This window comes from Notothenia coriiceps, unplaced genomic scaffold, assembly GCF_000735185.1.
Source record: "Notothenia coriiceps isolate Sejong01 unplaced genomic scaffold, NC01 NC01_scaffold00001216, whole genome shotgun sequence".
NCBI classification, from domain to species: Eukaryota; Metazoa; Chordata; class Actinopteri; order Perciformes; family Nototheniidae; genus Notothenia; species Notothenia coriiceps.
The window spans coordinates 1-4961 of record NW_011333917.1 but is presented as its reverse complement, the minus strand read 5'-3'; the positions used below and the strand labels follow the sequence as shown (position 1 = coordinate 4961).

The 4961-nt window shown below is 44.5% G+C and overlaps 1 long non-coding RNA gene across 1 annotated transcript; it reads left to right on the top strand.

The window, feature by feature from the left end:
- The first annotated feature begins 214 nt into the window (after positions 1 to 214).
- LOC104959732 (uncharacterized) lies at positions 215 to 2629 on the top strand. The gene is made up of 2 exons (XR_799912.1): positions 215 to 1384; positions 2346 to 2629. It is a non-coding gene; the product is annotated as an uncharacterized lncRNA (long non-coding RNA).
- The last annotated feature ends 2332 nt before the right edge of the window (positions 2630 to 4961 follow it).

The following is a 4961-nucleotide window of genomic DNA, read 5'->3' as shown; positions in this document are numbered from 1 at the left end:
GTTCCAATTTCTGATTGGCTGGGCGAATTGCAAACCACGCCCCGTAAAACTCTGAAAAGTTTTTTGAAGCCGCCATTGTATTTGCTGGCATTAGCATTATTAGCATTAGCCCCGCGCACCACGGAGAGAGAATAACTTATGACAACACAAAGTAAAACATGGGAGCGGTGGAGATGAGGAGGTGTCGGCGTTCTGGCGATTTACTCGGAAGGCTTCAGTAGAAGCTGCTGGGAGTCCCAGCAGCTTCTACTGAAGCCAGTCCCCAACTCCGGGGACTTCCGGCTGGGGACTTCGCGTGGCAGTATACGGCGTGAAGTTGTTTGCGGCCTGCCAGTAAACCCAAAGCAGAAGAAGAAGAAGTGACGTCAGCGGCTTCATTTGCCTAATCCTCCCTCAGGGAACTTATCAATTTGTGTGAATGCGATCTGCTCTTTGGTTCCAAGGGGGAACTAAGTGCTGGCACTAAGTACGGCAAAGTACTTGGTGTGAAAGCGGCTTATGTTATATTTTATTACACAGCTTAGTTGAATGCCTGAATCTTATTGGTTAATTTGGACATATCAGAGGTTGTTAATACTCAATAACACACTGCTGCTAAGCTAAATAATGACCGTTGCTACAGAGGATCTAGGGGGTTATTTTTTCATTAATGACCGCCTCGCTGCACATTATCCCTGATTTATATCATATTATACTTTTTGTAAAGTGCAAAGACTTCATTCTTTGACGCTGCTTTTTCGATGCGAATGATGCTCATATTGATAAGGCCTCATAGCTTTAATTATTTAGTAAAGTAATTAATATATTTTCACTACTTATATGTACTTATGTGGATTTTAGGAAGACAACCAATTATTTTTGTGAGAAGTTCTCAAGTCTTTATTTAAGTGAATTTGGCTTCTGAATTGAAGTGTTTACAGGATTTTTAAATGTAGTTTAACTTTAATGCATTTGTTACAAATATTTAACCGCTATTTTAAACATTTTTATAAAGGTGTGTATATAAAGTATATCCGTGAATATTTGAGGTGACGGTTGGTCACATTTTTCTCCTCGACATTGAGGGATTATTAAGAGAGTACATTGAGATCCAGAGTAAGAAATCGATGCTTAGAGTTATGGCTATTCTCTCTTAAAAAGGAGGCTATATCTGGATGCCGTTTACTTACCATTGTGTGTATAGAGAAAGTGAGAGGTGTTTGCTTTAAAGAAACTTGACCTGAAAACAAAATGTATACTGCTATTAAAACTGGAAACGACATTAAATAGTGAAAAACAATGCTGCTGCTATGTTCCTGCAGTGTGCTGCTGTTTCTACTATCAACAAAGCTGCTGTCACTGTCTGTGTTGTTTACATTCTCATCAACAGGAAGCAGCAGTGTGGGTGTGTGTGTGTGTGGGTGTGGGTGTGTGTGTGTGTGAAGTTATCAGAGGTGAAACAGTGTGATAGTTTCAGTATCGTCTTTTATCAGATGTTTTTCAGCACAGTTTTGAACACTGAAGGACAGAACAGTGTTTGATGTCTCTGTCCGTTTCATCCTTGATTTGTGTTCAGGACGTGTTATCAGTGAGCACTCTGCGTTACTCAGGACTTTTCTCTCAGCAGGAGTCCGAAAAATATCAGAATAATGAACTGTATTCATGCAGCGCTTTTCAAATAAAGTGCTTTACCTGGTTAAAACAGGATTCAACCTTTCAGATGAGATCAACAGAAATGATATTGGCTCAACAACAATTATGATAATAAAACAGACAACAAGTAAGAAATCAAACCTAAAGAGCTGTTTAAGGTAAATAATATCAAAATAAGGATAATCTGGCATATGTGTAATGGTTTTTGACATTTCAGTTTTATAAAAAAACAACAACATTGTATGGTGGGTTGACCACTGTTTGAATTTTATTTGTTTTATTCCATTTTCTGTGTACGATTTTTGTGTGTGTGTGTGTGTGTGTGTGTGTGTGTGTGTGTGTGTGTGTCACTCCTTATGAGCCGTTGGCTTCTTATGAGCCTATGTGTGTATGTTAGCTTGTGTTGTATTTGCAGTAGACATGTTTTAAGTGGCCGTTAAGTGTTTAGTGATAAATAATGGAAATGTACAATTTAGCAATAATAATACATTTTATGAATCAAGCGCTTTGTCAGGTCCTCAAAGACGACTAACAGAGGTGAACAATAAGATAAAAGTCCAATTTAAAATCGAGCAATAAAACAACATTTATCACAGGGACACAGCATTAATCCCACATTTAAACCTAGTACGCGTATGCCTCTTCCTGTGTGTGTGTGTGTGTGTGTGTGCGTGTGTGTAACCATTTGTTTTGTGTGCGTGTGTGTGTGTCAGGTCTGACGGACTGGGAGGACGATGAGATCCTGGCGTCGGTGCTGGCCGTTTCTCAGCAGGAGTACATGGACAGCATGAAACACCAGAGCACCTCCGCCATGCACCGAGAGCGAGAGCCGTCACCGGACAGCAGCTGATAGCCGGCCGACACACAACCCCCCCCCACACACACACACACACACACGACACAACGATGACCTTTGACCTCCCCACCTTATCCCCCCCTCCCCCCTCCACCTCACCTCTGTCCCACAGAAGGAGATCGACCAGGGAAAAAAAAAAAATCATCAGTCGAAGAAATTCACACTTTGTTATTTTCTGCAGACTTTTCAACTCATCCGTTCATCACTCGTCTCCTTTTTCCTTCCCTCCTTTCCTACCTGTCTCTGCCTCCCCCCCCTCCTTAGATGGAGCTCGGTCTTAATGCTATACTGGGATCATTTGAGATTCACAGACATCATTGGTTGAAATTTTAATATTTTAGTTTTTGGTGTCGACAGTTGTTTGGCTGTTAGCTCAGCGGCTACCATTATCATTGGTTTCGATGAAGAATGCTCTTCAGAAAAGGAGCTACGTTAGCGTGCGAGCTATCACCCGAAGTCTTACTCTGGTCTAAAGCTAGTCTCTGCTAACAAACCAGACGGTTAGCGTAGCGTTCAGGACTTCACGGTCTGTAGCGTCTCCTCTCTCTCTCTCTCTCTCTCTCTCTCTCCTGGTTATATTCCTCCTCTTCCTCCTCAACACCATCTTCATCATCATCGGACTTATTTAGCTGCATGTTTAATCGACCACGACCAATATCATCATAGAGAAAAAAGCTACAAATAAATTTAAAAAAAGGAGATAAAAAAATGTGAGAATTGTCATACTTATCCTCTTAATGATTGATTATTATTGTTGTTATTATTAATAATATAAGTTTGTTTTATTTTATTTTATCGTTTGGGATGAAAATACCTTTTTTTCTTGGAATAAAAAGAGGAAAATGTTTCTGAAAAAAATGTCTGGGAGGTTTAATTGTCTGCACTCAAACACTGAGGTTTCTTTCAATTGAAATTGTCCTTACTGTTAAGGAAATCCCCTTAGTGTTTAGTGCACAGAAAATAAATCAATATGTATTATAATAAAGCATTCAAAGTGCAGTAAGAGCAGACTAAATTATTTCAATCAGCAGAGACGGTTCTGATGTATTTGTTGCCAGGAATACACAAATGAATGTAATGGAGTTTTGGCGAGTAGGCCCCGTTGTGCAGGAGTATCATTCGGGAGGGGAGAACCGATCCGATAACCCCCCCAGGGTCTAGACACTGGTGGTGGTGAATGGATAGTTGGGTTCGGTCTGAAAGGGAGTGGCTTAGCTTGACCCTGGTGGTGGTGGTGAATGGATGGTTGGGGTCGGTCTGAAGGGGAGTGGCTTAGCTTGACCCTGGAGGTGGTGGTGAATGGATAGTTGGGGTCGGTCTGAAGGGGAGTGGCTTAGCTTGACCCTGGTGGTGGTGAATGGATAGTTGGGGTCGGTCTGAAGGGGAGTGGCTTAGCTTGACCCTGGTGGTGGTGAATGGATAGTTGGGGTCGGTCTGAAGGGGAGTGGCTTAGCTTGACCCTGGTGGTGGTGAATGGATAGTTGGGGTCGGTCTGAAGGGGAGTGGCTTAGCTTGACCCTGGTGGTGGTGAATGGATAGTTGGGTTCGGTCTGAAGGGGAGTGGCTTAGCTTGACCCTGGTGGTGGTGAATGGATGTTGGGGTCGGTCTGAAGGGGAGTGCCTTAGCTTGACCCTGGTGGTGGTGGTGAATGGATAGTTGGGGTTGGTCTGAAGGGGAGTGGCGTAGCTTGACCCTGGTGGTGGTGAATGGATAGTTGGGTTCGGTCTGAAGGGGAGGGGCTTAGCTTGACCCTGGTGGAGGTGAATGGATGGTTGGGTTCGGTCGGAAGGGGAGGGGCTTAGCTTGACCCTGGTGGTGTTGAATGGATAGTTGGGTTCGGTCTGAAGGGGAGTGGCTTAGCTTGACCCTGGTGGTGGTGAATGGATAGTTGGGTTCGGTCTGAAGGGGAGGGGCTTAGCTTGACCCTGGTGGTGGAGAATGGGTAGTTGGGGTCGGTCTGAAGGGGAGTGGCTTAGCTTGACCCTGGTGGTGGTGGTGAATGGATGGTTGGGTTCGGTGGCTTAGCTTGACCCTGGTGGTGGTGAATGGATGGTTGGGTTCGGTCGGAAGGGGAGGGGCTTAGCTTGACCCTGGTGGTGGTGAATGGATAGTTGGGGTCGGTCTGAAGGGGAGTGGCTTAGCTTGACCCTGGTGGTGGTGAATGGATAGTTGGGGTCGGTCTGAAGGGGAGTGGCTTAGCTTGACCCTGGTGGTGGTGAATGGATGGTTGGGGTCGGTCTGAAGGGGAGGGGCTTAGCTTGAGCCTGGATTCAGAGGGACAGGAGGTGAAAAGGGGGTGGAGGAGGGTTGCGTCGAGTCACCTGAAATGACAGCTGTCAGAGGGGAGAGCAGATTGAAAAGGTTTAGCGGAGCGCTGTGATAGGCTTGTGAGAATAGAGCGATTGGTTAAGCTGTGGAGTGACGCCCCCGATCATTTATTGAGAGGATAGAGAGTTACATGGACATAGTAAT